The sequence below is a fragment of the Procambarus clarkii genome, chromosome 41 (genome assembly GCF_040958095.1).
Source record: "Procambarus clarkii isolate CNS0578487 chromosome 41, FALCON_Pclarkii_2.0, whole genome shotgun sequence".
Lineage (NCBI taxonomy): Eukaryota > Metazoa > Arthropoda > Malacostraca > Decapoda > Cambaridae > Procambarus > Procambarus clarkii.
In genome coordinates this window covers 29,197,634-29,217,315 of record NC_091190.1, presented here as the reverse complement: position 1 = coordinate 29,217,315, position 19,682 = coordinate 29,197,634, and the positions used below count along the sequence as shown (strand labels likewise).

At 41.6% G+C, this 19,682-nt stretch overlaps 1 protein-coding gene across 1 annotated transcript in view; it reads left to right on the top strand.

Moving 5' to 3' along the window:
* LOC123761180 (uncharacterized) overlaps positions 1-19,682 on the top strand; it is a 61,704-nt gene that overhangs the window by 3,407 nt on the left and 38,615 nt on the right. The window lies entirely within an intron of this gene.

The following is a 19,682-nucleotide window of genomic DNA, read 5'->3' as shown; positions in this document are numbered from 1 at the left end:
ACTTGCACACCTTGCTCAATGGATGCCTATCTGCAAGGGTGCCAATTATGAACGAAATCTATCGAAGGCAAGCTCAGCTACAGGTGGCCGATCTTGGATCTTTATTTTACTCTGGAAAGTAATTTACACCTTCAAATTACTTCAGAGCTTTCATTTATTAATCAATTTACATGCAAATTACACCTTATATGTAGCGTTTGTGCTTCTACATACTCTAGTAGACATTTTAGTCCAAAGTTTATTTGTTGATTTTATAAAAATTTATAAATATCATATATTGCATATTTTTTTAGTAGGGTAACTTTGAAAAATTATATTATTGCACTAAACACTTTTTTGATAAAACTGATCACTAGAATCCTTTATTATGTGCTTAATTTAATATCTGAGTGTTATAGAAATGATTTTAGTTGACACATGTGTTCCCTGAAACTATTTGAAAATTCGTTGCATAATTCGTTGTTTATTTTTTTTCTCCTTTTCTGTTTAGGGTGTGATGATGAAACTTGGACCAGCTGCAGCCCTTTCTATACCCATTTCATAAAAATATTTATAAGCAAATTGAACCACTTTTAATTTTACATCGATATGCCACCTTAAGTAAGAGGTAGTTGTGATTAACAGTATCAAAGGCTTTTCTTAGGTCAATGAAGAGTCCAATCAGAAACTCATTTTTGTCAAGGGCTGAGTAGATAACGTCAAGGAGACTAATGATTGCATCGTTGGTGCTCTTTTGGGACTGGAAGCCAAACTGGCAGGGGCTGAGTATGTCGAATTTTACGAGGTAGGAATAAAGCTGTTGTAAATAATTTTTTCAAATATTTTTGATAGAATGGGTAGATTTGATATTGGTCTATAATTGTTTATGTCCGCCGGATTGCCTCCTTTATGGACTGGCGTTACTCTTGCTTTTTTGAGGATATCAGGGAAGGTGTGACACTCTATAGATTTGTTGAACAGTAGTGCTATGGGTGGGGCAAGGGCATGGGAGGCTCTCTTGTACACAATGGACGGAATTTCACTGGTGTTCCCTGCCTTGGTTTTTAGAGAGTGTATGATGGACACAACATCTGCCGGGCTGATTGGTGAAAGGAGAAGAGAGTTTGGATAGCTGCCTGAGAGATATGTGTTAATATGTGTCTGAGTCTGTGGGATTTTACTGGCAAGATTAGCACCAACCGATGAAAAGAAACTATTAAATTCATTTGCCATTTCTAAATCAGTTGACGGTATATCCCCATCCTTGTAGAGTTTTATTTGGTTATGTGAGTGTTGTTTAGTTCCTAGGATACTAGAGATAGTTTTCCAAGTGCTTTTCATGTTGCCTTTTGCTTCATTGAATCTATTCACATAATATGCAAGTTTTGCCTTTCTTATGATACTGGTAAGCATTGATGAGTACCTTTTAGCTACTTCCTTTGAAACTAGGCCAATCCTAACTTTCTTTTCATATTCATGTTTCTTGTTGATTGAGTTGAGAATGCCACTTGTGAGCCATGGATTGTTTAATCTTTTGTCAGTTACTTGCTTGGTAAGAAGGGGGCAATGAAGGTTGTAGAGGCTTAGAGTTTTGGAGAGGAAGAGGTTAGCTAATGAATTTATATCATGGGTATTATTGAATTCAGAATCCCAGTTAATATTGTGAAGTGCCTCTGTAAGATTGTCTAAAGCTGATTCACTGTGTAGCCTAAATGAAAGTTTCTTGCTTTTTGGTGGTGTTATGTCCATGTTCGCTATGAGAAAGGTAGGATAGTGGTCAGTTGTTCTGTCGTAGATTATACCAGATACAAGGGGAGCTGTTATGTTTGTCCATATGTGGTCCAAGGTGGTGGCTGATGTTTGAGTGACTCGGGTAGGTTTGGTGATTGTGGGGATTAGCATACAGGAGTTCATGCTGTTAAGGAAATAGTCAACTTGAGAGCAATTTTGTTGACCCAGGTCAATATTAAAGTCTCCTCCCAGAATGATGTGGTTTTTGTTGAGATTGTTGTTTATAATAAGATTCCTTAGGTTGTCTGAGAAAGAAGCTATGTTAGTATTGGGAAATCTATAGATGGCTCCAATAGTCAAAGAGGATTTAAGGGATTTAATTGTAAACTGAGCAAAAGTATATTCACAGTAGTCATCTCTGTCACTAATAACACTGTTGCAGATAAATGTATCTCGGTAATATATAGCTGTGCCACCACTTTTTTTATTAGGCCTACAGTTATGAATGGCTTTATAACCAGCTAAGTTGTAGAGTTGGGTATAGTCTTTATTTAGCCAAGTTTCTGTTAAAATAATGAACGATAGGTTAGTACCTAGTGCTGTGAGTAATGCATTTAAATCGTCAAAATGTTTACCAAGTGATCTAACATTTTGGTTGTAGACTGATAGACAGGTGCTATTTTGGAGTTTGTTTTTAGCCTGGTGTGCTGTGAAATACTTGCAATAATGATGATCAATGTGCTGGTTGGTGTAGATATGAGACAGAAGATTTTGATCAGGATCAATATCAGTGTGCATAGAGATGCAGAAGGATCACGATACAAGATACACGATAAAGCAAAACACAAGAATGAAAGCAAATACAATAAAATAGTAACAATTTAGAAGTAAAATAAAGATCCAATAGATAGCCAGGGAGGACACAGAAGTTACATAAAATAAAAAACAAAAAATCAGTAGAGACTGACAATATAAATGTAAAATAAAAAATAATAAGAAAAATAATAATCATAAAAAAATGATCTTGAAGATAATTAGCTTAGTAATGGTTAATTACAATCCTATAATTGGTATGAACCTAAGAAAACAGTGAGCTCAAATAGATAATTCCGAGAGAAAAAAAAAAAAAGAAAAAAAATGACATGTAAATCTAATTAAATCTTGAAATTTACTCTAATATAAATCTAAGTGTAAAAATAAACAGGGTGAGAGTATATTCATGTGGAAGATTTTACTAAGATACTGAGGTAGATGCTTATATAAACAATTATACTGTTAATTAATTCCAATAAATGATTATAAGAAACAAATACCAAGTTACTTTAAGTAACAGGGTAATAAAAAGCCCTAGGTTTAGTGACAAGGGGATTAACTAAGAACAAATAATTAAGAGTATAAAACAGGCAAAGATGACAAACAAAAAAATAAAATAAAAATAAACACCTTTGGAAAGGAAAGGCAGAGCTTAAGTACACTTTGGTTGTATGTGAGACTACAAATAATGTTCTGGTTAATCAGCTGATATCCCACAGTCATCCAGGAAAGAAGTGAGGTGTGCTTCAGTGGTTATGACATAAGTTTTTCCAGAGTCAGTCTTCCTAGCTATTATTTTACCATCGCGCACAAAACAATGTTTAATAGCAGTGGATCTTTTGCAAATTCCACGTAGTTTAAATAAGAGATTTGGTCTGAATCTGGTAAGACATTCGTTCACATAAACATTGGATTTCCTAGCGACTACAGCAGTGATAAGGTCTGACTTGCGGGAGCAGCTATCTAACTTCGATTATTGGGATAATCTACTCGCTACAAGTCTTTAACATAATTGGGAAGGTCATTCCACATTTGAGGTCCCTTGATTTGTAAAGCATTTCTAATTTGACTAAGTCGTACTCTTGGAATATCAAATAGGTATTTGTTTCTGGTGTAGTGCTCATGGGATCTGTTACAACCTTTTAGGAAGCTATTAAGGTCCGGATTGACATTACAGTTCAGCGTTTTATATATAAAAAATACACATGAGAGGATGTGTAGTGACTTAATATTTATTTATTTATTTATTTATTTATTTATTTATTTATTTATATACAAGAAGGTACATTGGGTTTGTGAGAATACATAGCATAGTATTTACAATCTTGTAAAGCCATGGTACATGGCTTTACAAGTCGTCGAGGGAGGGGGAAGACGTACCGTGCGCGCTCCATTAAAATCGTGTCATTAACCGGGATTCTTAGGACTACTGCCATGGATTTCTGATTACAGACATAACAAAGTGCATAGTGACCCGCTGGAAAATTGAAAATAGTCATTAACAATAGAACTTTGTGCTAAATAGAGAATAAAAGGGAGACACGTGTGAGCCAGTGAACGAGGCTTTGTGTACATGCGTGTATTAGGAAAAAAAAATAATGAACGGTGAATCGTGGAACAGTGATGTAGAACGGGTATCACAACAACATATATGTTGGAAGTGAAGGAAAATCGTGCATAGAATATTATAAATATAGAATACTAGAAATATAGAATAGTGGCAAGAGGCGACATCAGTGGTTATAAATCGGGTAACTGGAAACTGGTGACATCAACCTGGGACAACAAGAGGTCACCTGTATTCACCGGGGACCAGCTTCGCTACCCTACGCTAAGTACCTGCCGTAAAGTTTGAACAAAATAACATACATAATTGTTACGGGCCTATTGGGTCGCAACCGGGTTCTTTCTCTGATGTAAGTAGAGTTTGGGTATCCGGCCCCAAGCTAGTAGTGGCTTTCAAGGGGTGTGCTCCGTAACGCAAGTAAATTAAAGGGGAAGGGAGACAAAGGCAAAAAACTTAATAATATAATTATCACCATCACCATAAATAATATATTGATTATCACACGGGGGAGGTATAAACACTAATTATGTACAACGTAGTCTTCCTCTGAAGACTCTGGACGTTCACGGTGCTCAACGATGCTAAGCTCTTGGTCCTCTTGTGGCCTCACGATGAATCCTTCGATTCTCTTGAGTCTACCCTGGCCACAGGCCAGCCAAATCACATTTCCACTGGGGGCACCGTCGTGGAGGCCGTCAACCACAAATCCAGCCTGTAGCTGGCAGGTTCCAATCAGCAATGCTGCGTAGGCCACTCCACTACCGATACTAGGGCTGCGAGCCCTAGGCAGGAGCCTCGTGTGATAACACAGATCACTCTCCTCACCACAACACCCCAGTGGTTAGTCTTCTCCACCAGTCAGTCCCAGGTACGACAATTCCTCAACTGCCACGTCACAGGCAGGCTAACACCACAGTGTTCATCCGGGGGGTGACTCACAGCTGCTGCAGCAAACACGTGGAGATTCTTCGGTTGCCTTGGGTAGACTGATCCAACTTCCATTACAGCAGTCCCAGGTCGACTCTGTAATCAGACACGTCATCAGTAATAGGGACACTCTAGGGCACCTCACTTACAGGCTTAGACACAAACGCCCACCTATCCACTCCATAGATGGCGTTGCTGTCTAAGCTCCACCTCACCAGAGGTCAGCAGCGGCTGTGTTATGAGCTGATCAGGACGGGAAACCAGCCCTCGTGGCTGGTATTTCCTGTCCTCACTAGATGGCGCCGTCCATTTGGAGGGGGTTTCGGGAGCTGACCCACAGATGGCGCGGTCGTCACTGCTCCGTGCTCGGACGCTGGGCTCGGGTCCGTAACACCTCCCCACCAAAAAGAATTTGGTTTGGGGCTCTATAAAGAACAACACAAACCAAATTAGTACGCGGATACAACTCCAAATGGACTCACGTACACTATAAACCGGAATGGCAAGGATGTCTTGTCCACAGAACTGTACTACTGGGGAACTCTGGCACAACAGAAACTTGCAGATAGAAGGCAATGACCTGCCTGATGTAATCTTCCACACTTCCACTGCGATTTCAAGCAGGGGCATAATCTCACATCTCTCGAGTAAGGATCGGTGTAGACACGATCTGGGGCGACTCGACACTTCCCTGTGTCGGGGCACCGATGATGGCTGGTCACAGACGGCATTTCTGGTACCGGTCTGGTAGTCCTTCAGGGAGACGGGAACCCGGAATACAGGGGTCTGATAATTTAGAGTGATAGCGACAGTGGGTAAGTCAATACGTACTACATATGCCTCTACTAGGTATACACCTAGTCCCAACAGAGCTGCTCGTACACCGCAGATGGTGTCTGCTCTGCCACCGTCAGGTCGACCAACGTTTCGTATAATGCTGCATCCAGGGTCAGCAATCACACGGGGGGTGTCAACCTGTCGGAAACAGTCACTCATAATGTCATATCTCGTACCTCCTGTATCTACCATCACCTTCCAGGTCCCTCCTTTGACCGCAACACTCGCAGTGCAGATTTCCAATCCCTGGGATCTCTTCGCAATGTTCATGGGAGCCATCATCCGTTGGGTCGTCCACTGGTCCTTACTGAGAGCACACACGAGAATAAAACAAAATACCGCTAAGAAACATTTGGTTAACTCAGGGATAAGTTTCATGAGCCTGAAATGTTCATAGCCAGCTATATCCATTAGCCTGGTTTATACCGAAGAGGGCTCTAGAACCTTCACACATACCTCACATACCTCCGACGTCTGGGGAATCTCTGGCTGGTTCAATGAACGCTGTACCTTGCCATACCGCAAGTACACATCCGCCTTCGCTCCCGACTCTTTGGTATCCGTGGGTACTTGCACACGAGGCCTCTCTTCTCGCTCAGTCGCTTCTGCCATCATAACCTCATGCTTCTTGTCGGGAAACGATTCAGGAGACTCTGCTAGAACGTTCTCGATCTGTCGGGTAGAGGACAAATTAAACATGTTACCTGATTCCGGGTCTGACTGTACCTGGACATTACCACTGCCTGCTATTACCTCAGACCTTGCTGTTCTGGCTGACTCGTCCACGACCTTGGGAAGATTGTTGCTCCAATCTGTCACCAAGTCGTTGGCTAGTATCACGTCAATCCCAGCTATAGGTAGGGTCTCGACTACTGCCAACGCACATGTGCCGCTGAAGTAAGGCGAGTCTAGATGTATCGGCACTAAGGGGGCGATGTACTGCGTCCTAGGAAACCCAACCAGGACAGCCTTTTGTCTCCCATCCACACTCACTCCCTCGGGTAACGAGTTTTTCACGATCAGGGACTGGGCTGCTCCACTATCTCTGAGCACTACAACTGATCTACCAGTATGATCACTCGTTACATACCCGCCTGAAGTGTGAGGGGCGAACAAACTTGGTCCTTCCTGAGTAGTCGTAGACTGGCTTCCTGCTGGTGGTGTTACACAGCTCATCAACATCACCTCCCTATGTGCGCCGCTACCTCTTCTGCCTCGGCACATAGCAGCTACATGCCCTTTCTGCCCACAAGTCCAGCACACCATATTCCTCCTCGGACTCCGGTGTTTAGGACTGTTAGGACTAGTCCTTCGAGGGCTAGTTGGGGGCGTCTTCTCAGCGCTTCGTGGGACGGGTCTCTCCTCTTCCTGATGAGGTTTGTCAAACCGGCGTGGGTAATTCCTCGGGACATACTTAGCAGAAGGCCTATGCGTTAAGATGTACTCTTCAGCCATGGTGGCTGCCGCACGTAAGGTCTCTACCTGCTGCTCTTCTAAGTATGTCTTGAGGTCTCCAGACAAACAATCCTTGAAGTCCTCTAACAGTATGAGCTGCTCGAGGTCTTCTTTGGTCTCCACCTTCCGAGAGGTACACCATTCCTGGAAAAGTCGCTCCTTGATTGTGGCGAATTCGGTGAAAGTGTGCTCCGAGGTCTTCTTCAGGTTCCTGAACTTTTGCCTGTAAGCCTCAGGTACCAATTGGTACGCCATGAGCACAACCTTCTTCACCTTGTCATAGTCGCCGGAGTCATCAAGGGACAACGTGGAGTAGGCGATTTGGGCCTTCCCAGTCAAGACAGACTGTATCATGATGGCCCAATTCTCCTTTGGTCACTCCAAAGAGGCTGCGACTTTCTCGAAGGCCGCAAAGAACTTCGAAACTTCCTTCTCGTTGAACTTCGGGACCATTTTGATGTTCCTCACCGGATCGAAAAGACTTGTGTCCGTCGTTTGCCTCCGACCACCGCCTAACCGCAATACTTCTAGCTCAGTCTTCCCTGTTCAGAAAAGCCTGAACATCGTCCAGATCGTCGATGGTCGATTTTTCTGCCATCGTCACCGAGATGGAGCACTAGCACTTAACACACCGCTTTCGTTAGCACTTAACGCACCGAGCACTGTTCTACGTCAATATTGCACTTTATCGCACCTAGCGCCTCACTTGCCAATATTGCACGTAATCACCGGGCACCGCACTACACGATATTGCACTTAATCACAGCGAGCACTTCGCTATACAATGTTCCACGTAATCACACCGAGCACCGCACTACGCAATATTGCACTTAATCACTCTGAGCACCACACAGGACGTATAACGTCCTAATAGTCACACACAGGGGGAATTATTTACAGGGATTACGCCACTTCACCACCCCTGTCAAACATACTTGACAAGGGGTCGGATCCCGCTGGGGATGCCAATTATGTTACGGCCCTATTGGGTCGCAACCGGGTTCTTTCTCTGATGTAAGTAGAGTTTGGGTATCCAGCCCCAAGCTAGTAGTGGCTTTCAAGGGGTGTGCTCCGTAACGCAAGTAAATTAAAGGGGAAGGGAGACAAAGGCAAAAAACTTAATAATATAATTATCACCATCACCATAAATAATATATTGATTATCACACGGGGGAGGTATAAACACTAATTATGTACAACGTAGTCTTCCTCTGAAGACTCTGGACGTTAGCTCAACGATGCTAAGCTCTTGGTCCTCTTGTGGCCTCACGATGAATCCTTCGATTCTCTTGAGTCTACCCTGGCCACAGGCCAGCCAAATCACATTTCCACTGGGGGCACCGTCGTGGAGGCCGTCAACCACAAATCCAGCCTGTAGCTGGCAGGTTCCAATCAGCAACGCTGCATAGGCCACTCCACTACCAATACTAGGGCTGCGAGCCCTAGGCAGGAGCCTCGTGTGATAACACAGATCACTCTCCTCACCACAACACCCCAGTGGTTAGTCTTCTCCACCAGTCAGTCCCGGGTACGACAATTCCTCAACTGCCACATCACAGGCAGGCTAACACCACAGTGTTCATCCGGGGGGTGACTCTCAGCTGCTGCAGCAAACACGTGGAGATTCTTTGGTTGCCTTGGGTAGACTGATCCAACTTCCATTACAGCAGTCCCAGGTCGACTCTGTAATCAGACACGTCATCAGTAATAGGGACACTCTAGGGCACCTCACTTACAGGCTTAGACACAAACGCCCACCTATCCACTCCATAGATGGCGTTGCTGTCTAAGCTCCACCTCACCAGAGGTCAGCAGCGGCTGTGTTATGAGCTGATCAGGACGGGAAACCAGCCCTCGTGGCTGGTATTTCCTGTCCTCACTAGATGGCGCCGTCCATTTGGAGGGGGTTTCGGGAGCTGACCCACAGATGGCGCGGTCGTCACTGCTCCGTGCTCGGACGCTGGGCTCGGGTCCGTAACAATAATATTACTAATATACGGTACACATATAATATAAATATTAAACATATAAATATATATACATATAATTTTATAAAGAGTTAAAAGGACTGACATCAACAAGTGATCCATACAGTGACTCTCAAATACAACACAATACACCAGACAATGGAGAGGTGTGGCGAGTGTTCGGGAGTACTGGGAAGACGTAATGCAGGCGTAACGTGCTGCATCTGTAACATAAGATTTCACCTGGGTTGTACAGAATTAGCTCCAGGATGCATGAAAAGGCAAAGAATTTACTGGGTTTGCAAAGATGACAGATTCATGTTAGAGAACATAACTAAGCTGAAGAAAAACATTCCCGAGTCACAGAGATTATCATTCACAGACAGGCTACCAGTGATATATGCGGACTGGGAAAAGTCAACATTGGATAACGACCAAAACTCAGGAACAGATAGTTTGGAGAACCGCAGCAGTAGTGTGGAGGAGGAGACTATTGTGGTACGAAATAACAGCAATATTGCAGAGCCAGATAATATAAACGATGAGAGCAACAGTGAAACAGAGTGCATAGATGAAGGAATTAGGACGAAAAACGGAGATGGCTCCAATAAAGAGGTAGACAAGACAGTCACAGATATAAATACCTTGAAAAACGCAAAACCGGAACACATTTGCAAATTCTACGCTAAAGGAATATGCAAATATGGAAAATTAGGAGCAAAATGCCATTTTCTGCATCCTCGAAAATGCAGGAACATGTTGGAGAGGGGTACATGCCGTTTTGGAACAGGGTGTAGATACTTCCACCCTAAATTATGTCAATTTTCAATTAGGGACAAAAAATGCTACAATCTTCAGTGTCCGGAATTCCATGTGAGAGGTACAGAGCGTTATAGACGGGAAGATCAATATGACACTACTGGAAATTTTTTAGAGGAAGACAGAAACAGAGTAGTAAATATAAGAGAGAGTAACAGTCAGATGGAACCACTACAGGATTACAGAGGGGAACGGAGATACCCACAAGACTGGAATTCAAATTACCAACAAGCACACAGGTACTACACCAGACTACACCCGTCCTACTACCAAAACTGGACGAATCACTTCCAAAACGACACACCCTGGACGCAAACACAGTGGCCTCCTTACCAGAGCCTCAGATATTAACACCAAGTAAGGCTTCCAGCACTTCCACTAACACGATAACATCATTTATATTTGCCAACATCCAGGGTATAAAAACACGCAAAACCAACAAAGTTCAATTTATAGATGGTCTCCTTCATGAGGCAAATGCAGTGTTTGCAGCCCTAACAGAAACCCACACAAAGGACTACCATGATGGTGAAATATGGATCTCAGAGTACAATCTTTTCAGATGTGATAGGAAACACCGGCTTCAGGGTGGGGTCAGCCTCTACATCAAAGACACACTCATCTGTACTGAGCTGCTAAACACCTCAAATGATATGATGGAAGTGCTGATAATCAAAATAGAGATTTTAAATGTAGTTATTGTCCTTGTATATAAGTCACCGGAGGCAAACCCTCAGCAGTTTAAAGACCAACTAATGAAAATAGAACACTGCTTGGAAAACCTCACAAATCCAGCTCCGAACATCATCCTGCTTTGGGACTTCAACCTACGGCACCTGAAATGGAAACACCTGGCTAATACAGTAATATTAGAAAGAATACCAGGAAGTAGCCTAAATGAACAGGCACATGCAAATGACCTGCTACGGATGTGCGACAGGTTTGCCTTAAACCAGCAAATAGTAGAACCAACTAGGAAGGAGAACACGCTGGACCTCATTTTCACTAATAATGATGAATTGATCAGGAACATAATGATTACAAATACCTGTTACTCAGATCACAACTTAATTGAAGTTATGACAACCATGGGGAGCAGACCTTCAAAACCAGTCCAGATTCCCGGTGGAGGAGATTTCAGCAAATTCAACTTCAATAATAAACAGATAAACTGGGAGCAAATAAACCAGGACTTCACAGAAATAAACTGGGAAGAACAGCTAGAAAATGCAAACCTGAACCAGTGCCTGGAAAAAATAAGCTCAGTAGCACTAGAAATATGTTCAAACCACATACCTCTAAGAAAAAAGAGGAAGAGATGCAGATTGGAACGGGAACGTCGTTCCCTATATAGGCGAAGAAAACGAATCGCGGAACAACTTGAGAGTCGCACCCTATCTCAAGAACGGCGTAGAAGGTTAGCTAGAGAAATAGAAACAATTGAACGGAAGCTACAAGAATCATACAAAACCCAGGAGAGGCAAAGAGAGCAAAAGGCCATCAGTGAAATAGAAAGAAATTCGAAATATTTTTTCTCCTATGCAAAATCAAGATCAAAAACCACATCTAGTATCGGGCCCCTGCGAAAGGGAGATGGGACTTTCACCGATGACAACAAAGAAATGAGCGAGCTACTGAGGACGCAGTACGACTCTGTCTTCAGCGAGCCATTAAACACACTAAAGATTGATAACCCAAATGAATTTTTCATGGATACGATACCAACATCAAATCATATATCAGACGTCACCCTATCCCCACTGAATTTTGAAGAAGCCATAAACAGTATGCCTATGCACTCTGCACAAGGCCCGGATTCTTGGAACTCCATATTCATAACGAACTGTAAAAAACCACTATCGCAGGCCCTCCACATTCTGTGGAGACAAAGCCTAGATACTGGCGTTATTCCTGATATACTAAAAACAGCAGAGATAGCACCACTTCATAAAGGAGGAAATAAGGCAGAGGCAAAAAATTACAGACCGATAGCGCTAACATCGCACATCATAAAAAATTTTGAGAGAGTGCTAAGAAGTAAAATCACAAAATACATGGAATCACAGCAACTCTATAACCCCGGACAACATGGTTTCAGAACAGGGCGCTCTTGCCTGTCGCAGTTGCTGGACCACTATGATATGGCATTAGATGCTATGGAAGACAAACATAACGCGGATGTAATTTACACAGATTTCGCAAAAGCTTTTGATAAATGTGACCATGGTGTTATTGCAGATAAAATGCGTTCAAAAGGAATTACCGGAAAAATAGGCAGATGGATCTACAATTTCCTGACCAACAGAACCCAATGTGTAATAGTCAACAAAATAAAATCCAGCCCATCAACCGTGAAGAGCTCAGTCCCCCAGGGTACTGTGCTTGCTCCAGTACTTTTTCTCATCCTCATTTCGGACATAGACAAGAACACAACCTATAGCACTGTATCATCCTTTGCAGATGACACTAGGATCTTCATGAGAGTAGGCAACATAGAGGACACGGCGAACCTCCAGTCAGATGTAGATCAGGTCTTTCTATGGGCTACAGAAAATAATATGGTGTTTAACGAAAATAAGTTCCAGCTCATGCGCCATGGAAAAAATGAAAATATAAAAACGGAAACCACGTACAAAACTCAGGCAAATCATAACATAGAACGAAAAGGCAATGTAAAGGATCTGGGTGTACTCATGTCGGAAGACCTTACCTTTAAAGAACACAATAAAGTAGCCGTCACAACTGCAAGAAAAATGACAGGTTGGATAACAAGAACTTTTCACACTAGAGATGCTATACCGATGATGATATTTTTCAAAACGCTTGTGCTCTCTAGAGTAGAGTACTGCTGCACAATGACAGCACCTTTCAAAGCTAGAGAAATTGCTGACCTGGAGAGCGTGCAGAGATCCTTTACTGCTAGAATCCATTCAGTAAAACATTTAAACTATTGGGGCCGACTAAAGAGCATAAAACTGTACTCCCTTGAGCGCAGGCGGGAGAGGTACATAATAATTTACACGTGGAAAATATTAGAGGGGCTGGTCCCAAACCTGCACACAGAAATAACATCACATGAGACCAGAAGACATGGCAGGATGTGCAGAATACCCCCGTTGAAAAACAGAGGTGCAACTGGTACTCTGAAAGAGAACTCTATCAACATCAGAGGTCCGAGACTGTTCAACACGCTTCCACTACACATAAGGGGCATAACTGGCCGACCCCTCACAGTGTTCAAGAGAGAACTGGATAAGCACCTCCAAAGGATACCTGATCAACCAAGCTGTGACTCATACGTCAGGCTGCGAGCAGCCGCGTCCAACAGCCTGGTTGATCAGTCCGGCAACCAGGAGGCCTGGTCGACGACCGGGCCGCGGGGACGCTAAGCCCCGGAAGCACCTCAAGGTAACCTCAAGGTAAGCCACTAGTACGCGCAGCGTTTCGGGCAGGTCCTTAATCTAACAGATAATTTTAAGTAGGTAAATTCTAGCAGGATTAATAAAATGATAACAAATACATTGCAAGAAAAAAAATGAGATGAGAGAGATTAGTAAGTATATTAAAGCACATTGGTATATCAAAGCTCTGATTGATTACATTAACAGCTTGATTGGTAATTTAAACAAGATTAATAGACACCATACAGCAGATTAACAGCACATATAAGAAGACAGCAATGATCACAATGGTAAAGATGTTCGGATTGGGTACATAAAGATTGGGAGATTGTTTAGCAATAGATACAGTGCAATTTTAAATCAAAAGGTAAAAACTTTGAAGATGAAATTAGGTACTTTTTAGTATTGTTTTTGAATGACGCAAAAGTTGGACAGCTTTTCAATTCAATAGGGAGTGAGTTCCATAGACTGGGTCCCTTTATTCGCATAGAGTGTTTACACAGATTAAGTTTAACTTTGGAGATATCAAAGAGACATTTATTTTTGGTGTGGTGATAATGGGTCCTATTACATCTGTCCAGGGAGAGTTTCAGAGCAGGATTTACATTTAAGAACAGGGTTTTGTAAATGTAGTTGACACAGGAGAATTTATGGAGTGAGATTATGTTTAGCATGTTTAGGGAGTTAAACAAGGGGGCTGAGTGTTGTCTGAAAGCAGAATTTGTTATTATTCTGATAGCAGATTTTTGCTGGGTGATGATGGACTTGAGGTGGTTTGCAGTGGTTGAACCCCATGCACCGATACCATAGTTAAGATAGGGATAGATTAGTGCATAATATAGAGAGATGAGAGCAGAGTTAGGTACATAATATCTGATTTTGGAGAGTATACCAACTGTTTTAGAGACTTTCTTAGTTATGTGTTGTATGTGGGTACTGAAGTTGAGTCTCTTGTCTAGGAATAGGCCGAGAAACTTTCCATCATTTTTATTGCTAATGTTTACATTAAATAAATAATAAATAAATAATGTTTATTCAGGTAAGGTACATACATAGAGGAGATTTTTACAAAAATTGCTAGGTTTATAGATAGAGCTGGTACATACAATGCCTAAAGCCACTATTACGCAAAGCGTTTCGGGCATGAAAAACATTAAAGACTAAAACTTAATACTAATTGAGTTTAAAGTATAAAATGTGTTGAGAACAAATAAAAATAAAAATAAGAAAGGGGGGAACATGGCTGAAAAAGCAGCACAAATATAATTAGGTCGACAAACAGCGGCGTTTAAAAAAAAACAGACATGGGTTGACAATACAAGGGTAAGGTAGGTTACAGGGAATTTATTAGGTAGTGCTTCGTTTTTATCTTAAATTGGTTAAGAGAGGTACAGTCTTTAACATGATTGGGAAGGTCATTCCACATTCTGGGTCCCTTGATTTGTAGAGCATTTCTAGTTTGATTAAGTCGTACTCTTGGAATATCAAAACTGTATTTGTTTCTAGTGTGGTGCTCATGGGTTCTGTTACAACCTTCAATGAAGCTTTTGAGGTCAGGATTGGCATTACAGTTCAGCGTTGTATATATGTATAATACACATGAGAGAATGTACAGTGACTTAATGTCTAACATATTCAGAGATTTGAGTAGGGGTACCGAGTGATGTCTGGGGCTAGAGTTGCATATTGTCCTAATAGCAGCTTTGTGTTGAGTAATCAGAGGACGTAAATGATTTTGGGTAGTAGAACCCCAAGCACAAATACCATAGTTGAGATATGGATAGATGAGGGAGTAATAGAGCGTCACCAGTGCAGGGCGGGGTACATAATATCTGATCTTAGAAAGAATGCCAACAGTTTTTTGAAACTTTTTTTTATATATTTAGAATGTGTCCCTGGAAATTCAGCTTGTGGTCAATGAGAATGCCAAGGAATTTGCCATCTAATTTGTTACAAATTTGGGTATTGTTTATTTTGAGATTTATCTGATTAAAGGATTTATTGCCAAACAGAACATAGAAAGTTTTGTCAGTGTTAAGGGTGAGTTTGTTGGCGGTTAGCCAAAGATGGACTTTATTTAGCTCAGTATTTACTGTGGCATTTAGAGCAAGGGGGTCAAGACTGGAGTAAATGAATGTTGTGTTGTCAGCAAATAGAATTGGTTTGAGGTGTTGGGAGGCATTTGGAAGGTCATTAATGTAGATGAGAAAGAGGAGAGGGCCAAGTATGCTGCCCTGAGGAACACCGATGTTGATAGGTAGGGTGGGAGAAATTGAATTATTCACAGAAACATACTGGAGCCTGTCAGTAAGGTAAGACTTGAGGTTATTGGTGAGTGTCCTCTGACTCCATAATGATGTAATTTAAGAAGAAGGTTTTGGTGGTTGACAGTGTCAAAAGCCTTACGCAGGTCACCAAATAACCCAACAGGAAACTAATTTTTATCAAGAGCTGCATGAATCAAGTTAATCATACTAATAAGTGCATCGTCAGTGCTTTTTTTGGATCTGAAGCCATATTGACAAGAGCTAAGTATATTGTGTTTGGCTAGATAAGAGTAAAGCTGCTTGTAGATTAGTTTTTCAAATATTTTTGACAAGTAAGGCAGGATTGATATAGGCCTGTAGTTGTTAACATCTGTGAGATCACCACATTTGTGGACAGTGTTTACTCTCGCTTTTTTTTAGAATATCTGGAAAAGTTTGGAGTTCAACTGACTTGTTGAAGAGCAATGCAATAGCAGGGGCTAAAAATCTGGAGGCTTTTTTGTAAATTAAAGTTGGTATCTCCTCAAGGGCACTAGACTTGGTTTTAAGGGAAAGGATTATCTCATTAACGTCAGTGGAATTTGTAGGCTTTAGGTACAGAGATTGTGGATAGTTACCTGTAAGATAGTCCTTAACATCAGTACTGGAAGATGGAATGTCATTGTCTATCTGAAGCTGAATTGAATTTGTAGATTTGCTTCCAAATAAGATGTAGTAAGTCTTTTCTATGTTAAGTGTTAGTTTGTTGGTTGACATCCATAAGTGGACTTTTTTTAGTTCATTATTAACAACATTATTTAGTGTATGTGGGTTAGGGTTAGAGTAGATGAGAGTAGTATCATCAGCAAACAAAATAGGTTTCAGGTTTGAGGGACTTGAAGTAGAGGGGGTAGAAATAGCCTAAGCTACTTTATCCCTTTGAGATGTATTTATTGCTTATCTCAATAAACATACTTGAACTTGAACTTGAATCGAACAAAACGGAAATATATAAATAAACGAATAGAAGTGGAGCAGTAGAACCAGAATAAGTACATAAGTAATAACTAAAATAGTAAATTTAATAACGAACAAACGGATAAACAAGAATAAAACGAATAAATGTGTCGCAGTACAAACAGAATAAGGACAAGTAAAACTAAAATAAAGTAAAGTAAATCACGAATGACAAAATAAATAAAACGAATAAAGGAGTAGCAGTATAACCAGATTAAGGACAAAACACCCCACCTGGGAATCCTACTATTGACAATTGGGAGAAAAAGGGGGGAGGAACTAAAGAGGAAGTTGGGGCGCACAAATGCAGTGAGTACAAATAGACAAATTGCACCCCTCCTGCAGGATCTTCGAGACGTTCTCCGACGCCCTGCAATGGATCCTCGCGGGATGTCGTGAAGGTGCTGGACGACTTCCTCTTCGTGAGTTCTACCTACAACGAGTGCTTGCAAGTAGTGTAAAGTGCGACTACGACGACGCGCGCCATCTGTCCAGGTGGCTCTTTTGAGAGCCAGCTGGGCAGGTGGCGCGCGTCGTCGTAGTCGCAAAGGGTTTGGGGGGAATTTTCCCGGAAGTTTGGCGCGTGTCGGACGCGTGTGAGCGTCCGGTGTTAGGGTATGTGGTCAGGAAAGATGGGAGGACATGTTGTTGGGGTGTAGGAGAGTATGTGGGCTATGTGGTAGAGTAAGAAATACAAGGATAAGAGTGGAATATGAGGAAAGAGTAGTTAAATATGTATGTGTGTTTGCCGTAGACTTAATCCTGTGTGTAGATAATAGTTTTGATGATAGTAAGTAAGCTATGTAGAGGTTGAGTGAGAGGGGGGAGCCAACATAAGGTGGATATGTTGTTTGGGGTGAGGGAGGGGAGAGGAGAACCCCCTTACCTGAGAGGATAACATTGACGTCCATTAGCTTCCCCCTACAGGAAGCCGTAAGTGTTGAGGGGGGGTAAGAGAGAGCAGCCTCTTGCGATAGTGGTCCATTTGCTTTAATGGTTTTTCGATGTCTTCAGAGTAGTCTGGAGATGTTCACCCCAGCATAGCTCTCCCTCCACTGCGATTCGTTAAGGAGGGGCGAGGTTCATACTCTCGCCAGCAGGGGCCTCACCTGCCAACCATCAATCACTCCCACCCCTCATCCCCTTCTCTCCCCATACCATCAACCATTGTTCTGTGCAAAGCCTTTAGTATTATTTCTGTTAAGATGTGTAAGCTATATCATAACGTGACCAACATGGCAACAAGTACATCATCATCATTCTTTGCCCAAATAGCATTTTTTTTTTAAGAGCAATAAACGAGGGAAACGTAAACACATAATATATATAAATTTATTTATTTCATTAAACACTAAGCGATTTACAACGATAATAATAATAATAATAATAATAAGACTTCTTCTTGGTGGTTTAGCTAGCAGACAGATGGGGAAAGGCTTTCATTCAGTCCATCGAACCTTCCCACCACGCTAGTCAACCAGCCAAATCTGTAGAAAGGGTTTAAGTAGTAGACAGACAGATTGGGAGTCATTCATCCACGCCATCGAACCTTCCCGCCACGCTAGTCGATCAGCCAATCTGTAGAAAGGGGAAAAAAGGTTATAAGTTATTTTGTTGTCAATGTTATAAACATAAATACAGACGTAATTATATTCATCATTCAATCCTAACATAAAGTATTACTCACCGCACTATCATCCTAGCCAACTTCGTCACACAGCGTTTCACACTCAGCATCAGTACCGTTTAAGCAGAATGTTTGCTTACACACAGGCATTTTCATCTGAGCATAATTGAATTTCAACACTTTTTCATCATTCTTGCGAAATTGACCATATTTAAATGCTTCATCAAAGTGAAGCAGGGCCGCCTCTAAGCCAAGTCTGGAAAAATGATATGCAAAATAAACGCCGTAATTCCCACAGAAGTAACTATTCAAGGATTGAATCCATTTCTTCATAATATATAGGGTGTAGTCTTGGAAGTAAGACATAAACTCTTCGAAATATCTTGAATAAGATCCTATTGCAGGATTGGCATAGCTGTTTAGTATAACTATCTCGCTTCTACCTTCATCCTTATTTACATAGAAAGTTATCCAATGCCCCATTTTATTACGAGAACCAGACTCCAGAGTGTTGATTATGAACTTAAACTGGTTGAGAGAGGTACTGTCTTTAACATGGTTGGGAAGGTCATTCCACATTCTGGGCCCCTTGATTTGTAGAGCATTTCTGGTTTGATTAAGTCGTACTCTAGGAATATCAAAACTGTATTTATTTCTGGTGTGGTGCTCATGGGTTCTGTTACAACCTTCTATGAAGCTTTTGAGATCAGGATTGGCATTATAGTTTCGCGTTTTATATATGTATAATACACATGAGAGAATGTGCAGTGACTTAATGTCTAACATATTCAGAGATTTGAGTAGGGGTACCGAGTGATGTCTGGGGCCAGAATTGGATATTGTCCTAATAGCAGCTTTGTGTTGAGTAATTAGAGGACGTAAGTGATTTTGGGTAGTAGAGCCCCAAGCACAAATACCATAGTTGAGATATGGATAGATAAGGGAGTAATAGAGAGTCACCAGGGCAGGGCGTGGTACATAATATCTGATCTTAGAAAGAATGCCCACAGTTTTTGAAACTTTTTTTGATATGTTTAGAATGTGTCCCTGGAAATTCAGCTTGTGGTCAATGAGAATGCCAAGGAATTTGCCATCTAATTTGTTACAAATTTGGGTATTGTTTATTTTGAGATTTATTTGATTAGAGGATTTATTGCCAAACAGAATATAGAAAGTTTTGTCAATGTTAAGGGTGAGTTTGTTGGCAGTTAGCCATAGATGTACTTTATTTAGCTCAGTATTTACTGTGGCATTTAGAGCAAGGGGATCAGGACTGGAGTAAATGAAGGTTGTGTC